The sequence below is a fragment of the Pinus tabuliformis genome, chromosome 5_2 (genome assembly GCF_031772625.1).
Source record: "Pinus tabuliformis cultivar Carrire ecotype Pingquan chromosome 5_2, CPIR1, whole genome shotgun sequence".
Taxonomy (NCBI): Eukaryota; Viridiplantae; Streptophyta; class Pinopsida; order Pinales; family Pinaceae; genus Pinus; species Pinus tabuliformis.
This window is the reverse complement of record NC_142306.1, coordinates 340681257-340705116: the sequence shown is the minus strand read 5'-3', so window position 1 is coordinate 340705116 and position 23860 is coordinate 340681257.

The following is a 23860-nucleotide window of genomic DNA, read 5'->3' as shown; positions in this document are numbered from 1 at the left end:
GGTATTTTCATTAATCACATCGCCTCTCTTATTCATCTACACCAACCAAAAAATAAATGATGTAGTAGATTCCATCACAACTACCTATTCTTATCATCCATGGCAACTACATTAAACAGGTAATAATTTCTTAAACACTTATCTTCTCATAGGCCTCCTCCACATATGGAGGAGGAGGGGCCACCTTCTTCTTCATGAAACTGAATAATCACATCATCACCTTTTCCTGAGTTGAAATCTCATTGTTTCAATATATTTTCCAGAGTCAAACTCTCCATCTAGAATCGGGCACTGCAATTTCCAGCATTTGGACCATAATGATACCTAAACTATACCCTGGAACTCAAACGATATGTGTAGGGAGGGAAACAATAGAACTAAATCTCTTATAGATACGGCTAGGGAAGCACCAACTTAGCATAGGAACATCATAACAACAAGGGAGGAACTTTCACATCCATTCTTAGTTTTCCATGCTGTCAGTCCAACCCTTTATGATTAATTGTACTAAAAAACATGAGTTGAAGTTGACCTAGAAAAAGCACCAGTTTTTGCTGTTAGTAATCATGATAGGGATTATGCTAGTTATGATATTAATCCTATCTCTGAAGTAGTTGATTTGGATCTTCTAGCATAAGCACGAGTAACAGATCTGAAGTGAGCAGAATACACTATTGATTACACAATCGATTAGAACTCTTTTGATTTAGTTGAGTATGTTGATTACAATAGCCAGTCAAGTCAACCATCTAATCTAGCCATACAAGCATGGTTCCATATTCAGTCGCATAGGCAGATCCCGTCCCACCAGATCCCGTAGATAGAGATTGAGTTTGCCGATTTTATCTAGTATCAAACCTAGCAGGCATTAAAATTGATGTCCATTTCCACGTTTTCATCCTTTTTAGGCGTCAAATACAGTCTATTTAAAAAATTACACGTTATTGTGAACTTGCTAATAATTTAACAAAGTGTCATGTTGACGGGCACTCAGAAAAATCAAAAGTTTCCAATTATATATATATATATATATCTATATATATATATATATATGTATATCTATATATATATATATATATATCTATATATATATATATATATATATATATATATATATATATATATATATATATATATATATATATGTATATCTATATATATATATATATGTATATCTATATATATATATATATGTATATATATATATATATATATATATATATATATATATATATATATATATATATATATATATATATATAGATATATATATATATATATACATATATATATATATATACATATATATATACATATATACATATATACATATATACATATATACATATATATATATACATATATATATATATATATATATATATATATATATATATAAAATAATGTGTAATTGATATTTAAAATAATTGATAAACTGAAGCTTGAAGCTTGAGACCGTCAAGATTTATTGTACGGGAAAGATATTGTCCATCAAGAAGCATATCAACCCAGTACTAGGGAATAATGGCAATACATATCACAACGAGTTGTTTGTAGGCGAAGCTGGAATAATATTAAAGCATGATGTGATGGGTAAAGCTCTGGAAATTGAAAAGTTGCAGAGCTTCTGGCCGGAAATGGCATAAATAAATAAGATGATTCATCCCTGTTTGAATGTGATTCTTGTCTGCACACTTTACATGAGCCAGATCTATGGAAACTTTCTAGCGCTGTAAACAAAACTGGAAACAAAGTTGGGTGTAGTAGCTTTTATACGGAGCTACTTTGAGGAGATACTGGGTCTAGATGATTCAACCTTCAACGTCAGCATTAGAATTGGGTGGAAACCCCCTTCCAAGGTGTGGAGGATAACATCAGTTAACTTCTTAAAACCAGGTGGGCTACATCGAGTAATCCTAAATCAACATATTATATACTTATTTATTTACAGCTGGACATGCTACCCTTCCGTCCTTCTTACGCTTCTCTTTTTGAGGGACATGCTCCCTATTTTGAAATAACTTCCAGCAGGCAGCCCTGAGCGATGTCTAGTTCATAGTGAATATTTATTCGATATGTTAGTTAGTAGTGGGAATAATTAGAGGCCAAAAGGACCAAAGTGCTAGACGAGAGCCAGAGTCTAGAGCCATATCGGTGCAAAAGCACAGATAGTAGTGCTCGCCGCAGGAAACAAGCTTTGCGATCCATTCTAGGGCAAGATGAAAAGGAGGGGAAATCTGCTGGTGGAATGCATCAGTCATGTTGACCACTGCTAGTAGAGGCTGGAGATCACTTGTAGCTGTCAAGTTTGAATGTTTTTCTATGGAATCCATAGAATTTGTTGGTGTGTTTGTAGCTCCTTCCGATGGATATTGTAAAATGTGCATGAGAAACAAGTTAGATTCATCTGGTGGAAGTGCTAGCCGGACTTTCGATCTCAAGGAAATCGCATGCAACAGAGGGTCCAACTAGAGCACTAGTTAGTACATTATGATTGATTAAATTGTTGTCCGTTATAGTTTGAAATCATTTATTTCACTGTTATTTTATGGTCACTTTACCTTCATAGTTTCAATGATCCTACTGAATTTAAGGGGTAGCTTGTCATTTTAGTGCTGAGTTAGTTGACTGTGTCATTTAAAGATTCTAATAGTTTGAATTGATCTACCTTTATCGTTTTAATGATCCTATTGAATTTAAGGGCGCAACTCGCCATTTTAGCGTTGAGTTAGTTGGCTGTGTCATTTAAATATTTTAATGGTTTGAATTGATCTATTCTTTCCAGTTTAGACTATTTTCTCATACATATATATAAAGCTTTCTTATGTTACTGGTATTATATGTATTATATCTAATTGTGAAGGTTTATCTAATTTGTCAATTAAGGTTAGAGCCACTTAAATTTTTTGTTCTTAATTAATAAATAAATTAATATAAAAGAGTAAAAATGACAGAAGTTTAAGATTATCCTAGTGTGTCATATTTTCTTTTTCAATTTAATTTAAATCAGACTAAAAATGTCCTAAGATTCCAAATAATCAAATTAGGGGAAATTAGAAACAAATCATTCTGAAGTTCTGGTAGGAATTTTGCATTTAATTACGCAATTGAAGCTCTCAATTTTTTTTCATTTAATTACACAATTGAAGCTCTAAGTTGGCAGTTACTGTGGGTAGAGTCCAAGATATGGTTGTTTTACTAAATCATATTTTTTCGATAGTTTTCCCTCGTGAATTGTATATTTCTCTTACCATAAAATAAAAACACAAATTTTCAGTCACATTTAGGCATCAATATGGCATTTTTAATCCTGAATTTCATTCTTAACTACAAAATTTCAAACTTTAACTAAAAGACCAGTACATACCGTTGAGGATTGAGATATATCAAATAGATTGGGAAATATCAAATAGATGTGAATATTAGTAATCATTGTTTAGGAAGTATTATGTTAATCAACCCACTTTTCACTCAATTAATTATAATAAATAAATTTAGAATTTACGTCATCTTCAGAAATCCATAACAAAGAACGCAGAGTAGTATTAAAAGTCTTTGTCAAGATGCCTTAAGAAATTTCGTTGCAGATAACTTTATTGACAAGAAAACATTTAACATTTATTAAGTAGACACAAAAATATGCCAAGAGAGTCTTAGAATGAGCAGCCACAAAAATATGCCAAGAGACTCTTAGAATGATAATCGATCACTGTTTTTTTTTTGTAGGGCAAAAGTAAATATTAAAAGTAATGTGAAGACCGTTTAAAAATGAAACCGTCAAATAAAAATTCGTTGACGGGTTAGGGGACCCATCAAATTTAACCCCTGAGACCTAGGATCCCTACTAGCGCATATGTATTGATGAGAGAGTGCAAAGGCTCCCCTCCTCGTCTGCTCTATTGTGTTGGTAACTGAATGTTATGGATGTTTGGTTTTCCTGCGACTCCTTCATCATACCCTCCAAAAATTGAAGTGTATTGGAGCGGGAAAATGAAATTCAAATGAGTAAAAAGAATTTTAGGCTAAGTGAAGAGTCCAAAAATTTCACATCATGTAAGAAAAATTATTCTAATAGAATAAATATTTTAATTTTTTTAACATTATTTAAATATTATAAATATTTTAATATTTATCAAAATAAAGGTATAAATCATGTTGAATTTGTAAGCCACTTTGTTTTCTCATGTTTTTTTATTTTTTTTCATTATATTAGACCAGTTTAGATTCATCCTAACTTTGGATCTACCAGGTGTGAGAGAGATCAAATCTCTTTTCATTCTAAAATAGGTTTGCACCTTAAGAGATTTTATCTCTCCCTCTCGGCTATTGGTAGATCTAAAGTTTAGATGGATCTAGATTGGTTTAATTATTAATTATAATAATTTTTATTATAGTTATAATTTTTAATTTTAGGTTTTTTAATATTATTTTGATGGAGTCAAAATGTTAAAGAAGACATTCAAACATCTCTACCATGGGAGAGGAATTCAACAATGGAGAAACCCTAGAGGCCCATGGAAAAATTGCAAGCGAAGAAAGGGGTGTGGAGTTTTAGACTAGAGCAGGGCGTGGTTTTGACGAAGAGTGAATGGGCTCTAGACAATGTTAAGCTTTGATATCCTTATCAAAATGCAAAATAAGATTAAATGATAGCCATGAGTTTTTTATCCATGTGATATATATATATATATATATATATATATATATTAAGTACAAAAATGGTCACCATGATAAACCCTTTGAAGACACACAACTACTCATCAAATGTGCTTTTAAAATGAGATATTGGTTTCTTACTATTAGACCCACATGGTGGAGGAGGAGTTGGTGGATTATGCACTGGAGGAGGGGTTTTTCAACAAATTTGGGCTAGTCCCAAGGATTTCATCCATTTTAATTTGGAAGTTAGATCAAAAGGTCACCATTTCATGGTTTCCGAGCTTACAAGGTCTTTAGAAAGCAAAGTTAAGAATTCGATTGGGAAGCCATTTGGTGGTTCAAAGACCCTAACTCCTGCTCCAATTGTGCACTATTTGGGTCCTCTAGTTTTGGCCAGACCAGGGTCATAGGTTGTTTGTCAGGGGTTGCAACAATCTTCTTGGGGTTCTCTAGCTCTAAGTTTGGCTTCCCTTTCATCCTAGAGATTAGAGGAAGACAGACAATGTGTTACGACTTTCTTATGGTTTTCAAAAGTTCTAGAAGTTACAAATTTCTCCAGTTTGTTTTCTTACCTATCCTTCATCTCATGTTCCATTGGCCCCAGCCTCCTTGGGTGAATTAGTAAAGGAGAGCCTTGCCCCGGTGATGGAGGAAGGTCAATATGATGTTGAGAACGATGTTGGGATTTTCGAGGAGAAACCCTCTTGTGAACAGGGAGGAGTTGGATGGTTGAGGGTGTCAGTTAGATGTATATAGATTAGAATTGTTGTATGATTTTAAGGAATGGTTGATTGCAATAGGAAATAGTGACATAACAATCATATGTCAAAGGATCTCTCCTTGGAAGACTTTAGTAGGAGATGGTGTAAGGCTTGACACAACATTACTTATCAACTGTGATGGCATGACTATGCATATTTGGAATACAAGAGGCTCTTGCATGTTGGTGTGTCCATCCTATACATATCATCTTTTGGCCAAGTTTGAATATAGCGACTGCGACGTAGTTGTAGTCTTTTGTTTTCTCACAAGATTTAGGGGGAAGATAGACATGACATATTTTTATCATGATTTTGTTGATGTTTAACTTATAATGCATCTTACATTGCACCTATAGAATAGGTAATCATATGTTACTGGTTCAGGTGGCACCTCGCCCGCCTTTAGAATGTTATTGTTTAAATGATATTAATTTGTTCAAGATCTGGGAAGGAGGATCATGTTGCATTCACTAAATGTATATGCAAAATGAATTCTACTCACATCCAAATATATGCTCATAAGAAATAGCTTGCAGATTATTAAGGATCATTTAAGAGGTAATTTATAAATCATGCAAGCTAATTGTGTGTGCAAGTGTTTTAAATATACATAACTCTAGTAGAATGACATGACCAAAAAGGTTGTGGGGGAGTATCTTGTCGTGTATTTAATGGGGAAAGGGTACACAAGGGTATAATGGATGGGTAGAAGTTGGAGGTGCAAGCATGGTTTACTGAGATCTATGATATTAGCATTAGAGAATGAGAAGGGGTCTTAGGACTTAATTTCGTAGGGGCTGGGGGACCTGGAGGGAAGGTAGCGAGAGAAATTGATAGGGGAACCCCCAATAGTGGTGATAAGGGGATTAGGAGTCCAATTATAACAAACCATAATCCCTTAACTAATAACCACTAAATTCTCTACCCTCTTAACCCCTAATCCATAATCCCTTAACCCCTACACTCATAAATCATAACCCATAAACCCTTAGAATTATTAAATCTTAATACATTACCCCTAACCTATAATCCATGAACCTCCTAAGCCATAACTCCTTATCCTCTTAACTTGTGACCCTTAACTCGTAACCCTTCACCCCTAAACACCTTAACTACTAACCCCTTAACCACTAACACCTAAATCCCCTAAATCTTAAGTCCTTAACCGCTAAATCCTCTGACCCCGATGCCCTTGGCCCTTAAACCTTGACCCTTGAAGTCCTTAACCACTAAGTATCCAAGGCTGAAAAAAACACCCCAAACCAACACATTGACCTCCTAGGAGAATCCTTTGCCTCTAATTGAGCATATTGGAAAAATTTGATTTTTAGAGAACTAGGTATTGGTTATGAGGGTATGTATTTGCGAGTAATGCCATTATTACCATGTATACCAAATGTAGAACAATTGGATAATTTGCAAAGCCTCTATCTGAATTGATCACAATATCTACACTTCATGTTGATATGGAGCTTGTAGTGCTCTCTCACATAAGGAGTTGGAAACGAATAGATCACTCACAAAGACAATGCCTCTCTAGCCCTAATGCGCAAGGAGTGAATCCTCAATACATTTTTTTTAAACAAAATTAAGTATGTCAATGTAGAATACTATACATGAGATAAAATAAATGATATTATCCACTTCAATGCTTGAAATAGCCTCAAATTAACCATGAGTGGTGAGCAAGGGGGTGAATGTGGGGCACTATTAAAGTTACATCATGTTTAAATTCCTTTTACATTGTGAGGTTGTTCTCCAATAGGGTTGAAGCATCATCACAAGGAAGCATCACACATTTTTGTGGGGGAACGATTAAAGTTGTAACACAATTAAAGTGATTTACACCTCTAATGTAAACGACATCATTGTATGTTTGTGTCAGGTTGTTAGAGAGGTATTTATAGACAATACATTCAATGTACTTGGACTTCATCTTTTTAGTGCCTTGACTCTAACATGGATTTTTACTAGGAACACTTCATGCAAATTAAAGGGGGCCTTTTTGTTTAACCACATACGCGCAAGAGCACCAGATGTTTCCCTTAAAACCCCCCTTGGTGCGTTCAAAGTGGATTTACATTCGCGTCGAGTTGAAACTAATCATAATGAACTTCCTCTTCTTAATAACATCTGCTAGATTTTCCATATACATGAGATAGAATTAAAGGATCACCTCATATGTAGATGCCCCCATTTATTATGAGATTCAAGGGATGTTCTATTGTCTTTATCAACATTTGGATGGGTTGTTATCTACATTCTTTAAATACATGTCTAGAACTTTTATGAGGGGGGTCCTTGGATTTAGATCTTTATATAATACCTTATGTGGCCTTCCCCTTTAGAACCCTTCCAAGTTTTGAAGAAAGTGTAACTACGTTCAGTATTTACAAATGCAATTTTGATCTTCGCACTTATCAAGAAAAAGAAACATTATTGTTGTAAATTATAAGATGAGTTTCTTTCTCATTCCATAGGTCTAGGAAAGTCAAAGAGTCAAATACATGTAAAGAGCTCTTCTTGAGCACAGATTTAAAATGTATACAAGCCTAGAACAACCCTCTAAGACAAGCACAATCCTCCAAGACAAGCACGAAGAAGTCTTCCTGCAAAATGATGAAGAAATCAGTTAAGTCGGTATCAAAATATATATTGAAGAATAGTCATGTCGGCTCAGTTAAAGAGACATATCTATTCATGAACTCAAGCCGGATTACCCACATGACATACCACTATATATACCCAATAGGGTCTGCACAAAAGAGAAGGGACATAACTCGGATTTCTATGAGATTCTTCATGGATACAATTACAAGATATCAGTCTATTAAAAGACAACTATAGCGAGAATGATTTTACAATCTCAAAAGGCATCAAGCTCTTCGGATGGATGACATAAAGAAAATCTCAATGACTTCATCATAACTAAGTCTCGGTAGGCACAACAAAGTGTAGTATCTCGGCATACAATCTTGGTGGATACTTTGTCTCGGTGAAGGAAGAGAATACATTGTCTCATCATTCCTATGATCATAGTTTCAACGCAATCACAATCTCAGCATTATCTCTGAGTCAACACATAACTGATATAGTTTCTCTCTTGGAATAATTACAGTCTTGGATTAATTATGATCACATTGTATTCGTTATGACGTAACTCAACTATGATACTTTGCCTCAACATAGTAAACATTCATAACATACCTATAGCAATGAAGATCATAATACATGAAGGAAACATAGTGAGAGGCTCGACATATATATAATGAGGTTACACTCTGTATCAACAAGTGTTCTGGATCATGGTGCTCATAATTTCAGTCATGATCCTCAGGTCATAATCTTAACAAAGATATTGATAAAGAAGAAGTAATGGCCTTGGTACTGCAACAATAATGGAAATCTCAATAATGCAGTAAAGTTGACTTTAGTGTTGCAACAGTAATGATGATCTCACATCTAGAAATGGATTGGTGTCTTGGTCTTGGAGTGGCCTGGCAGGCAAGGGTTTTGGTCTTGGTATTCGTCAATTGGAATCACACTATGAAGAATTTTGTGCGAGTTTTCCTCTCCAAGAGGGAGAGGTTTTGGCCCTAGTAGCATGCCAACACATCGTGTTCTTGTCTCTTTGTTTTTGGTAGCTATTTGATGAACTAAGAAGACACACTCTAATACTAACAAGTGAAGGCTACGAAGTAAAGTTAAAAACACCTCACAAATAATTATCAAGCTAAGAGAATATCACTAACTATAACTGCCCTAGATTCTTCAACATGGTATCAGAGCTATGGTTACAGTAAAAGAAAGGGTAGAAAAGAGAAATTTCGAGGATCAAGTTTCTAGTAGGGCACCAAAGCACGCTGAAGGACGTAAAGATATGCATTAAAGAAACACAATGCTAGTCCAGTCTCAAGGCAGTCATGAGGATGTGGTGTCAATAAAAAGAATGCCACTGCAAAATTCAGAAATGAGAAATATCCCACTTCAAAGACATCACCTTGACTTAATTCATAACACGACAACAATATTAGAACTATCCTTCTCTAATATACCACACTTTTGATAATGTTTCAGTCTTAACCCATGATGATGCTCCATTCTCAGCTTATGGTGATGCTACAATATTTGCCTAATCTACCATAGTAAGTAAGGTCTCACTGATTCAATGTCATCGCACTTAGATGAAATGATCCTCTAAAGATCTGAAGTAACCAAGTAAGTATCAAAGTAAACAAGTCAAAGGTACGTATGAATCTCTCAGATTAGCTAGTTTAATTTATAACCTTTAGATTATCCAGGTGATTCTTAGAAAGTTTAGATATGAAATAAATTAAATTGATCCTATATATTCTAGAAGAAATCTAACTTGAAAAATGAAAGCATATTCTTGGTACCACAATTTTGCTTGAAAGCATATATTGCAGGCCACTATTAAGGACTTGCTAAAAGTTCAAGGTAAATGAAGGAAGGCATCACAAAGGTTTGTCAAAAGTCACAGGTATGTTTATTATAAAGTTTTTATTATTATATTTGTCAAATCCTATCTACACTACTAACACTCATCTTGTTTATATCTCTTGAATCATAAAAGATTCTTGTTTGAGGTAATTCATCATCCGATGAATCTACCACCCTATTCATTTCTAAATTATTTGAATGAAAATAACCTTGAAAGGTTCTTTGGAAACCCTAACCGAAGGGCATATTGATAGGATATCAATGTCTAAACCTTAGTAAGAATATTAATGATAAAAAATTGCTACAATGATTGACATAAATTGATGATGTGTGAAACCCTAAACCTAATTAGGGTTATCAATGAAGAAATTCCTATACTGGTTGATTTATTGATAATGTCATATTTGAGTTTTTGATATGATCATGGAAGCTCTTAAGGTTGAAATCTTGAACCATTGAAGTTATGATGGAATAAGGATTTTCTTTGACAATGAATCAAAACCCTAAGTTTTGGTTAGGTCTACAAGCAAGATTAGTGTCATGAAAATTCCTAGGAATGAAACCCTAGGTACATGTTTATTTTCCTAGCTTAGTCCTGGTCAATGTATTGTCTAACCATATAATGTGTCTATACATGACGTCTATCTCCTAGAAATATGTGCTGATTAAATTTTCTAAAGATTATGGGATCTAGGGTTTGATAGCCAAGGCCTAGTCAAAGTTTGAAAGTTTTAGGATGATGAGTGAAATTTGTTGAAATTTCTAAGTCTAAACTGTTAGAAATTATTCCTGCACTATATGGTTTATTTCGCCTACTTTTTTAATTTATTAACAAGTTATTTAACCATAAAAATATTTAAAATAAACTCAAATGCAGTCTCAACCATCTACAGATCACCAACTGAAAGAATAGATAAACACACATGGGACACCATTATTTTTTGACAATCGTCCCCAGAAAAACCCAACTTGGGAAAACCGTTGTAGCATTTCTGAGGGTTTTATTACTAAGCAACTTTCTTGAGTACAACTAAGGTGTTGAACTGGCTCACTCAACAGAGAAATCAATCTACCAGTAATACCTCTCTTCGGAAGCAGATATTCAGCAAGTATGCTCCACGAAAATCTCTCCAACACCTCTTTTAGGCTCTGTGGCAGCCCTCCTAGCCTCTACTTCAGTCTGGAATCCTCATTGTCAGCCTTGTGATGCTTTACACTGGCTCTATGGCCCTCTACGTTACTCACGCAGGCCCTGGTAGCCTCTGTTCAATCCCTCTAGCCCTCTGCGTGGCTTCTACTGGCTCTGCGTAGCCTCCTCTGCCTAAGCGCTAATCCTTCGACACTATCTCTGCTATGCACTCACTTCCCCTCATTGCAACTTTGATCAATGGTTCGATTTCTCTCAACAAACTGTTTAGGGACAAAGTCCCCTAGGGTCTTGGGTCAATACCCTAGTAGAGCAGGGGTTATCTACAAAGTAAAACAAGCATTCCATACAGCCATGATGCTAATATAAACAAACTAGGTGAAGAGAGGTGCACTTGGGGATACTTCGTTTGGGTAGATCCAGCCAAGGTCAAAACCCTCTTGGAGTTCCTTTCAACCCTTCAACCTGCAAAACAATCAATTCAAGAAATCATAGCAGTATATGGACCAAGCATCATAAGGAAATCATAGCATATTGCAAGTTAGTTATACAATTGAAACAACCATTCATATGTAAATCATAACATTAATATCATAAGCATGAAGAAGATTCATATTAGGAACAAGACAAGTGTTTCTTTTATTATAGATAACTAAAATACAGTAAGGAATGATTTCACCTGAGTCTTCCTTTCGCAGGCTCCAAGCAGAACCATCCTCCGGATTCGTCCAATCTCAAGCCTTCAACAAGCTCCTTCCATAACTCACTCAAGGATATCTCAACTAATGGAAAGACATCATAACTCAAGGAAACAAGGGTTTCCTGTAATGGGGGAAGTGCTGGAAGCACAAGGATCTTCAGACCTGATCAGGGATAATCTCAGCAGAGTGATCTTTCTCTCTCTTCGCTCCTCTCCTTTAGGCCTTCCCATTGAAGCCTTTTTATACTTCTTCCAAAGTAGTGTTTTAGTTGGGAATTCATTGGGAACAGTTGGGCCATGGGCACTAATAGGTAATCAATAGGTAAAACCCGTGATCTCTGCTCGAAATTAAGGAGATTTAATTTTTTTAAGTGTTTTAAGACATATACGTAGGTTGGGTATACACAGACCTGCGTACACACACGTTTAGCTCAGGGAAATGTCATGTATAGGGAGTAAAACACAGTTTTTTAAATATTTGGACCAGGTCTGGAAGGAGGGGTTGCCCTAAGCCATGAGTGCAGCATCACAAACATCAAGAGTGAGATTTGGAGCTATAACAGATGCCCACTAATATATGAGGTCAGAAGGGGTACATGATGGCTGAAATATATTATGCAAGTGTATGGAAAGGAAACCTGTCAAAAACTGAGAAGGACTTCACCAGAGTTCAACCTGCCAAGCCACAAAAGGAGATCAGAAAGAAACATTGTCTCAGGCATGCATACCCATGCTCAGAGAAAGTAAAGCATGTCCACATATCAAGTACAAGCGGATCCACTAAGTATACAAGTATAAAAGGCTGGAAAATACATAATGGATCATCTGATCACGGTCGAACAAGTACATGTCTGAATATCACATATAAGGATGTCAATGATGCTGAAGGATGAAGCGGATCATTGATATCAAAGACTGATCCCAAAAGTACCAAATGAACATGATGGAGTAAGATGGTACTACACTGCAAACTCAGGTGCCAGCATATAGAATGTCGCCATGAATGACTGCAACATATAAGGTGGAGTGGTATCAACTAGCAGCAACAGGAGCAAATGTCAAGTGAACCAGTGAATGCTAATGCAACCTGAGGTCTTCACCGACCGCCGTGGTACATTTCTACACCATGGGAATAAATGATCTAAAGTCGACCATGTGAGAAATTGTTTGATTACAGGTCATTGATGTATCTCGTTAAAAAACGCGAGACTACTCACCGATAATGATAATGAGCATCAAGGTACCCAGTACAATCTAACAAGTGTGACTAGATGAGCTAGAGTCGAACGCCTATAAGAATCTATCAGTCAGGAGACAATGATGGTTTCCCACTATCAATAGCGAAGGATCTACCACTAATGACTGCAAACCCCAAGGTACTACCAAATGGACTCTAGATATTTGCCCCAGAGCAATGAGTCATAGTTGATAGGGAAAGATCCACTAGAAGGAAGTCATTAAGGCATCCTTCATCAATCTAGCGCGAGTGTAACCCGTAGGCCAATAATGTGGAAGGAATCAGATGAAAAAAGATGTAGTAACCCGACCGAAGCACATTTCCGGCGTACACAAGATGTGGCTAGCACATGACAGAAACCCTCTTAACCAACTAATAATGAAAGCTGACATAGAGGCGAGGTATCCACCAATAGGGCCAAATGGAAACCACGGTACTGCACGAATCCCAATGTGTGATAGTGTAAGCTGATGTCGAACACAAGGAAAACCACTTAGTCAAAGACCCATGATACTGATCGATGCTAAGCATAAGGTGACCTATCAATAATGGAAATAGGGCGAGGGTGCGGCTCTAGGCATGTCCTTAGAGAAAGATGTCGTTGTCGATAAGGACAAGACCCGCTAGCAAGAAGTCAATGGAGACCTTCTCAAACTGGGACGAGTAAAGGACCAATATAACTGTTGTGATGATAGACAAGACACTGACAACCAGGGATGGCTGACTGAAAAATGAGTCAAGAGACAACGCAGAGAGGCCGACTCAGGCTAACTTCCCTTGAACAAAAGCATGACTCAATGTGACTATGTGGTAGCATATGATGACTCTGTATAAGTTCGTCATGCAGAGGCACGAATGAACCCTCCATATGATTGGAAGAGATAACCAATCGTGGGAGAACTGACTCAATAACAAGGTTAAGGCGTACTTAAGTCAAACTAAATCCTGCCCAAATGGAGGAGACTTTGTTTTGAGTGCTTTGTTTAAGGGCGACAATACTGACTCTAGCTGCCAACAATAAGTGGAAATATTGTCCCGTTCCCGCTCTTTTTGGAATATATAATTTTTTTGTCTTTTTCTTTAAGCTGGAAAAAGAATAAAATAATGCTATAGTACAGAGGAAAGAATGAGTGTCAGTGAAATAGATGATCTAGTCCCTGGGATTGGAACAATCCTATGCTCAATGTAGGGATATGAAAACTGGTCAAAGACACTCAAAGGTGTGTTCCTTCCACGGGTCAAGGTGTGTCAAGTTGCAGAAGTCAAGGGAATGCAAGTTTGATTTTGCAGTCGTCATGGTCAAAAGTTGGCTTAAACACGAGTCCAAGCGAAGCCAGCTTAAGGCCAAAAGGTGCAAATGGTCAAAATGCAATGCAATAGTACAACTCAACACAAAGGAGCCTCTAGGGTATAAGGCCAGAACGAAACGAAGAAGCAAAGAGGAATGAGTCTTCATCGCATAAATCATGGCGGGACAAAAGAGGAATCCCGAGCCTAGGGACAAAAAATTAGCATGAGTGCCAAGTGACAACAAGGTACTAACTAGGGCACCCATGATAAGGTAGGCTCTACCACACAAGTCATGATACTTCTAAGCAATGAGAAGGTTTTGCACCATAACTTGGTGGGGTCGATCCTAAGGCCAAAATGGGAAAGGAAACTGATAAATGCATAATGTAGGTGGAAAAACCTAACCTATATGCTAGTTTCGAGAACCAATACCTGTCAGAACGGACCAACCATAAAAATTTCCAAAGGAGAAATCTTCCAAGTTTTGTAAACATATACAGGAACACTAGGCATGAAGTTAATACATCCCACATATAAAATTCATATAAAATCTCGTGTTATAGAATTCAAAACTTGAAAATGCATACCTTATATATACAATATGGTACAGGGTACCACGCAACCTTGTAGCTTACGTATAATAGTTCTTTTGGACAAACGACCTGCAGGGCTCAGGCCAAGGACTCCTTTGGTAGTCAAAACTCATGGCTTCAAAGAGTTCCTCTTGTGAAGGCAAATCAAGTTTTGAGAAATCATGAGAACTACAAGGATCAAAAGAGGGAATTAAGGGGTCCCATGTCCCTATAGGAAGAATCTATCAGTCAAGTTCCAAGACCAAGTCCCAAGAAGGAGAATAATAGGTCAAAGTATCCTTCTCAGAAGTGATTGAAAATTGAGGATTCAATGCCACAGAATTCACCTGTGGTGGGGTAGAGTCTACTTGAACACTTGGAACAAACCAAGGGGCATTCTGCAGTAAATTCGAATTAGGGTGGTAATTATCAGATGCAAGCTGATCAATAGTGACAATATTCCCTTCATGAGGAAAACACATCACTCTAAAGAGTGAAGACATCACAACATTCATAACATAGAAATAATCATGCCCAAATAGCATATTAAAGTCTAAAGGGATACCAACCACCATCATATCGATTAAGACAGTCTTCCCACCTAAAGTGATAGGAAACTGAGGAAGAACACCCATAGATTCACCAGGTCTTCTATCATAGGCTAACAACTGACTCTGAGCTGTCAACAACTTTGGGGAAACAAAAGCTTTCCAAGTCAAAGAGGATATAATACTTGCAGAGAATCCTTCATCCACCATACATCGATAGACATTTGTGGAATTAACTCTGACCTTTATTTGGAAAGGTGCAGCGGAAGGAAGAAAAGGTTCGACAAGGCTATCCCAATCAAAGGAAGCACTCTTAGAACTTGGAGGGGGGACATTCGAAGAAACCGGAATGCCCCCTATACCAGAAGACTCAGTACTAGAGATCAAACAGACTCTTTTGTTAGGCACTTGACCCCCCAAAAGAGGAGTGTAATCAGCTAGAGATTGCATTGGCTCTACCACATTATCAACCAATGGTTGATGGGATTGATGAGAAACCATATCAGATGCAGGAGTAGAAGAAATTTTAGACTCGGACCATATCCTTTGTACCTCTGGGATACCAGGGCATAAATGAGTAAGATGGTCTCCCTTGCATATCTTACAAGGGAACTTAGGTTTAAAACTTCTACGTCCAGGTTTCTTATCAACCTCCAATCTGCCAACATGACTAGCAGTGGTTTGTGGAGAGTCTTGAACATGACTTGCAGATGATCCAGACTCTTTACTAGTATGACTTGCAGTGACTAGATTTATGCCCCCAACATGACTTGCAGTGGTTGAAGACTCATCTTCAACATGACTAGCAGAGGTTGATGATGAAGTGCTAGTATGACTTGCAGTGACTAGAATTGTGCCCCCAGCATGACTTGCAGTAGTTGAAGGCTCATCACCATCATGATTGGCAGAGGTTGAAGATGAAGTGCTAGTATGACTTGCAGTGACTAGACTTGTGCCCCCAACATGACTCGCAGTGGCTGAAGGCTCATCTTCAACATGACTAGCAGAGGTTGATGATGAATGGATAGAATTATTCTTCTTCTTCGACTTCCTCTTTTTCCTCTTTTTAGATTTCTTATTACAAGAAGGAGGAGAAAAAGGAATCCTAGATTTCTCTTTGAAAGAAGATGAACAATTAACATCCATGCGATGCTCCTGAAATAAAGCATTCAACTAAGAAGCTTCAAGAGCATTTGGAATATTCGGAGTGGACCACAGCCAAACGGGTAGTCCAACATTCAATCCAGGAATATTCAAGGTGGCTATCAAGGGAGTATCAACGTTTCGAAAGAAAGGAAAAGCACAAGGATCCCCTTTTGGGAGGGTACCTTGGTTGGTTTCCATAGGAATATTGGCCATATCTAACTGATTCTCAGACCCTTTCCCTTCCGGGAATGTACAAATGAATTTCCAAGGCAGATAGATACGCAATCAAAACCTTTGCCCTTAAGGAGGCAACTCCACAACTTTCGAAAGAACGAGCAAAAGCCTTTCAAGATTGGCGGAGTGGCAAGTCAGTCACTCAGGATACAAAGTCCAAAAAGTGACTAGACAAAATACCTAAAGCCAACTATATACAAAGAGCAAAGAGCACTCAACTATAAAGTCCCTAAAAGATGTTAGCCATTCAAACAACTTTCAAGTATTTCCGCTCCGGGTGATGAGGACCGGACACCAAAATACAAGAAAGTGAGGTAAGGGGCCTTCCGAAGATAGTCTAGGAAAATGACGGCCCAGTCCTACCAACGAAGGTAACAGAGGAAGTTACGATGACCTCCTAAAAACAGCCTGCGCCGGTGCAAGCCCCTAAGCTTCACAGGGGTGCCCTCCAGTAGTACTGTTGAGAGTGATACAACGTTGACCTCAGGTGCCACGGGATTCCCCTCCGCAACCACCTATGTAGATCCCTAGGAGAAGCAACTAAAGTTACCAACTGGTGTCAGAAGCCAGGCAAAACAGTCTTGAGGTAAGATCCGACAAGTAGGAGAGGGGGTATCTCTCTTCCTTATCTTCAAAAACCCTCGTGCTTAACTCCCAGATCCAGAGCTTTCTTGGTCTTCCTAACACTATTGGATTTGCACTCACTAATTAGACTCCTATATTTGACAGTTTAAATGGCCTTGGAGAGTTTTCCCTCCACACGCCTAATCCAAGGCCCTAAAATATCCTAAAACTTGTTGATGTGTCTAAATTGACAATTATAAAAAAAAGTTCTAGTGTATTTTAATTAGAGATTGTTTTTAAATGGGTTGTTCTTAAGTCAAGGGATAAGAAAAAATGAAACTTGTGGTGTTTTGATGCAAAAGAAATTAATAAAAACCAAACTATATGCAAATGCACTTGTTTTGTTCTTCGATGAAAGAAATTTCTACTAGGTTCTGAGGAACTTCTAAGAAAGCAACAAATTTTTCTTTTCTTTTCTTTTACTCAAGCTTCACACTCACAAAAATTAACAAAACTATGGATGCCCTAAAAGATGCACAAATTTATCCTAATGCAATGAGTACATGCTAATGCAAAACTTAAAACTACTCTAAATCAAAGAATGAAAGTAACTTGTTTATCAATTCTAATTAGCCACTTAAGATGTTTAGATAGAATATAAGTTGCTAATGCTCATTTTCGTCCAAACACTAAAAGAAAATATCAAGACAAACAAAAATGCACTTTCACTTGCAAAAAAGAAACTAAATCAAAACAAGGTCAAAGAAAGAAAAAACCAAGTTTTCAAGAAGTTTTCTTCAAAAGAAAAAACAAAAATGACTTTTCAAAAGTGCTCTAAATAAGATTGAAACTTTATGATCGAAGAATAGGCAACAAAACACTTTGCAAGTTAACAACACAAAACGGGTGAAAACTCAACAAAAAGTGTGTTTCAAGATGCTCTTAACAATCAAAAAGCAGCGAAAGAGCTTGGTGACAATGATCATAAGATCAAGAAAGACAATTCTCAAAATCGTCACACAACAACTTTTAAAAAGCAAGAAAAGTAAATGGCCACAAAGATGCAATTTTGACACGCAAACAAAAAGATCACCAAAACAAGATTTTCCACAAAGATTGAGACCAATCTTTCCGCCCTGGAAGACCATAACAGGCAAGATTCCTAGAAAGAAATCTTGTGTGCTTAAACAAAAATGATGACGCTTGCAATGAAACAAAACAAGACCAACACTTTCCACAACCGGAGAGAGTTTGAAATCATGAACTTGTTGTAAAAATAAAGACTGACACAGAAAAGTAACTGTTCAGGAAAAATTCAGACCAGCAGACAGATCTTCAGAAACAAAAATATTTGAAAAATCTTGAAAATTTTAGGGTATATGTGACTGTGTCAATACACAGTTGCGTGTATACGCTATTTAGTCTAGGGAAACCTGCATATATGCGGGTTTATATGGTGAAACTTGCGTACATATGAGATTGTAACCTGACCAATATGTGTATATAAAAGATCACAAGAAAAACAAAAAAAACTCTGAAGAAACTGATCAAACTTACAGTTCAAGTTCCTATAGGAACAAACTACCCAGTCACAACAAGTAAATAAACAGCTGAGCCCTGATTGGCTTGAATAAATCCAAACTAGTAACAACAATACTGTTGTCCCCAGTGGAGTCGCCAATTCTATTTAGGGATAAAGTCCCTTAGGGTCTTGGGTCAATACCCTAGCAGAGTGGGGGTTATCTACAAAGAAAAGCAAGCATTCCATACAACCATGATGATAATATAAACAAACTACACGAAGAGAGGTGCACCTGGGGGTCCTTCGTTTGGGTAGATCCAGCCAAGGTCCAAACCCTCTTGGAGTTCCTTTCAACCATTCAACCTGCAAAACAATCAATTCAAGAAAGCATAGCAATATATGGACCAAGCATCATAAGGAAATCAAATTCATAGCATATTCCAAGTTAGTTATACAATTGAAACAACCATTCATATGTAAATCATAACATTAATATCATAAGCATGAAGAAGATTCATATCAGAAATAAGACAAGTGTTTCTTTTATTATAGATAACTAAAATACAGTAAGGAATGATTTCACCCGAGTCTTCCTTTCGCAGGCTCCAAGCAGAACCGTCCTCCGGATTTGTCTAATCTCAAACCTTCAATAAGCTCCTTCCATAACTCACTCAAGGATATCTCAACTAATGGAAAGACATCATAACTCAAGGAAACAAGGGTTTCTTGTAATGGGGGAAGTGCTGGAAGCACAAGGATCTTCAGACCCGATCAGGGATAATCTCAGCAGAGTGATCTTTCTCTCTCTTCCCTCCTCTCCTTTAGGCCTTCCCATTGAAGCCTTTCTATACTTCTCCCAAAGTAGTTTTTTAGTTGGGAATTCATTGGGAATAGTTGGAACATGGGAAATAATAAGTAATCAACAGGTAAAACCTGTAATCTCCACCTGAAATTAAGGAGATTTAATTTTTTAAAGTTTTTTAAGACATTTACGCGGGTTGGGTATACACAGACCCGAGTACACACACGTTTAGCTCAAGGCAATGTCAGGTATAGGGAGTAAAACACAATTTTTTAAATATTTGGACCAGGTCTAGAAGGAGGGGTTGCCCTAGGCCATGAGTGTAGCATCACAAACATCAAGAGTGAGATTTGGAGCTATAACAAAACCCTGCTCCAGAAAATCGAACTGATTGATCAATCTTGGTGCATCTCCAACTGACCCTCAAGCCTCCTCTTATATATTTTTTTGTTGAGTCTTCAATGACTGAGATTAAATCTCTAATCAATGGCTAAGATTATATTTGGCTTGATCCATGTCATTTAGAACCTTCTCACCCAGTTTTATATTAATACCCATTAATATTTTTATTTTCCTAAGTTTAGACTTAGGAACCCATTAAAAATATTAATTATTTTAATATCTCTCTAACCAGGTGGAATTTCCCAAAACAATTTTTGGGTCTTGGAGATCTCATGTGCTTTAACCTCTCCACCAATTTTCATGGCTATAGCACATCCGATGCTACCCCAAATCAACACTCCCACTTAGCAAGGAATGTGCTCTAGTAATGCTCCACCACTGAACATAACCTTGATCATCCGGCACCAGTACCTGTGTTGATGCTTGGCCTGCTGCCTAAAATCCTATGCACTGCTGCCACCTATACTACTTCCCATGGCTCTACCATTTCCATTTCTACATATGTACTACAAGTCCCTCTACATTTGTACCGTTGTTGGTCCTTCCTCCCAACACTGTATCTACACTGCAGCTCTCTCTCATCATGCTGCATTATGCTTCCCATAGCACTACGACTTCTACTGATACACTACAACTCAGTTGCTGAGATGTAAGTAGTTGATCTACCCAACTACTGACATCATTTTTAGGATAGAACCCCCCTGATGCTGAAGTTACCTCTACTGCGATCCTGTGCTCCCTCTACTGCCTCTGCGCTGCTGCAACAACTCTGTGCCTCTCACACTGCTGCAACCCCCTCTGTGCCTTCCTGCACTGCTGCAACCATCTATGTGCCTCTCGCACTACTGCGACTTCCACTGCACTACTACAAACCTCTGCACCCTAGCACCGCCTTGTCACTCCATCCACATCTTACTTCTATCGACATCCCTCATCCTATTACTGTCTCTCGGGGCTCTCGTAGCCAGATATGATCCAAGAGTTTTGGTACCTCAAGGATCCTGCCCCTCATCTTTTGTAGTCCTCCTGACTACAGCTTGATGTTACCCCACCTCTTCTCTAGAGGTGCATGAGCACTCATGGCATAGTTGTCATCCATCACGACTTCTTTCTCTGCCTTAGCCGAGGCTACCTTGGAGTCAAAAGCCTCTCCCTTATTCTTCTTCCTGGGACACTAGGTTGCATAATGACCCAAATCCCCACAATGGAAGCACTTTGTCTTAGATATTTCCTTCTTCTTCCTCTTCCCTTACTGTCCCACAGATGCCAGAGCCGCATCCTCTTCCTCCTCTTTCTTGATTTGACCTCCTTTGCTGCTACTTCCCGTCTTGGTCAGTCATCTGATCTCTTCTTGGTGAAGAGTTTCCCATATCTCTTCCCAACCTGGAAGATTCACTATGTCCAAAATGCTTTAGATGAATGTCTCCCACTCCTCAGAGACTGCGTTCAAGGCGGTCCTCACCATGAACTCCTGATCTGGCATTGCCCCTATGGAAGCAAGTTGGTCTCGAATCTCCTGCAACCTACTGAGGAATAGATCTATCTTCTCTCCCTTGTAGAAATTTTAACTGTAGATTAACCTGATAATGCAATATAACTAAATAAAAATACTTTAATCTACTTCTACAGTCAAACTTGCGGAAGCTTAATAGATTTGAGCAAGATCAAGCTGAACACGTATAACTAGAAGAAGAATCAATGCTCATGAAACATAGAAGAATACTTTGGGGAAAGCCTCAGCTAAAAACCCCGTTATCTGTATTATTATACAAGTGGAAATATATCAGGATTACACAAAGCCTTAGCTCTCACAGCTAGCTAGCTCTCAGTACAATCCCTCACTGATGCTCACAGACAAATAGACTGCTCATGTGCCTTCTCCTCTGCCCTCCAAGCTCCTATTTCCTTGCGCTATTTCTCCTGGGTGATCCAGCTGTTACCAAGTGTAACACTGATCACTCACACTAATCTCACACCCTGTAAAACTGCACAAATCTCAAGAAATGAATTCCTTCTGCATGGATGAGTTTTGTTTATAGGAAAACTCATGCAACTGATAGTACACTATCCCTATCTTTAATCTCAACTGGGTCTTTCTCTGAATAGACATGCATGAGTTACTGATGAGAGAATCTTCAGTTATCTGGAGTACACTAGTTGGATGCATGCATGCATTAACTGACTGAACTCACAATTAGTTCCTCAAACAGTTTGGAACTAATTTAACTAGACTTAACTCGGTTAACTTATCTAACTAATTACAACTCAAATAGAACTCATCCTTATCTCCTTAATTAAGGGATAGTATCCTTAATTTAAGGGATAATTGTTGCATGACTTCACAAAGACTTCTAGCTTGAATTTCTCTAACTAATTAACTCAAGATGAATTAATTAATTATTTTTCAAGTAGCTGGTGAGACTAAATTCGAATTTTAATTCAAGGACAAATTAAAATTGGAATATTCTTGTTGCCACATTTCAACACTCCATCTCAACAAGAAAGGGATTATTTTCCACCCCGATCATGCCTCTATGGAACTCGAATTTACACTTTGACAATGCCTTTGTCAAAATATCAGCATCTCACTCCTCGGTCGAAATATACTGCAACAACATATCCTCTTCGCCACACAGTCTTTGAGATGATGATACCAGATGTCGATGTGCTTGGACCTATCACGAAATACTGGATTCTCAGATAGTTTGATACAACTCTGATTATTGCAATAGATCAAAGTTGGATCCATCCCCTGATCAAACAAACCAACTAAAATTTTCCGCATCCAGATGGCCTCACATGTTGCCTGACTTGTAGCCATGTATTCAGCCTCTACCGAGCTAAGTGCAACCAACCTATGTTTCCTACTGTACCAAGAAACTGCAGCTGACCCAAGGTTGAAAATCCCTCCTGATGTTCTCTCCCGATCTGATGGACTTCCTGCCCAATCTGCATCGGTGAAGCCCTATAGCTTCACTCCCTCTGTTCGTTTGTACCATAATCCATACTGAGATGTGCCTCTGAGGTCTCTCAATACATGCTTTGCTGCCTTCCAAAACATCTTGGTGGGCTGCACCATCGCTTGACTCAGTTGGTTCACCGCATAGCACAAATCTGGTTGTGTGTTCACAAGTACATTAGTGAACGCACAAGTTGTTTGTACATAGTAGCCTCTACTACTTCTCCCGAAGTAGCATCCTCCTTCCTCCTGTTACCTACTAGAGGAGTCTACATGGGCTTGCCCTTCTCCATGTGGAATCTCCTGAGTATCTCATTGACATACTTTCCCTGAGACACAAACAACTTCCCATCCTTCTACCATACTTCCATGCCAAGGAAGTAATGCATGAGACCCATGTATTTCATCTCGAATTCTCTTGAAAGGTCCTCCTTGCAAGACATGATCAACTGATCATCACCTGTCAATATGAGATCATAAACATAAAGTAAAATGATCAACTGCGTACCTTTCACCATGATGTGGTACAGGTTCGCATCCACTTCACTCTTTGTGAAGCCCAACCCAGTGAAGTAGTTGTCGATCCTGGTGTACCAAGCACGAGGTGCTTGCTTCAGCCCGTACAAAGCTCTCTTGAGTTGGCACACATGCGACTCACGATCAAAGGTCTCAAAATCTTCTGGCTGCTCTATGTACACCTCTTCCTCAATATTGCCATTGAGGAATGCAGTGTTCACATCCATCTGATGGATCTTCCAACCCATCTGTGCTGATAGTGCCAACATCGATCTGATAGATGAGCACCTTGCTACAGGAGAAAAAGTCTCATCATAGTCGATCCCCTTGATCTGTGAGA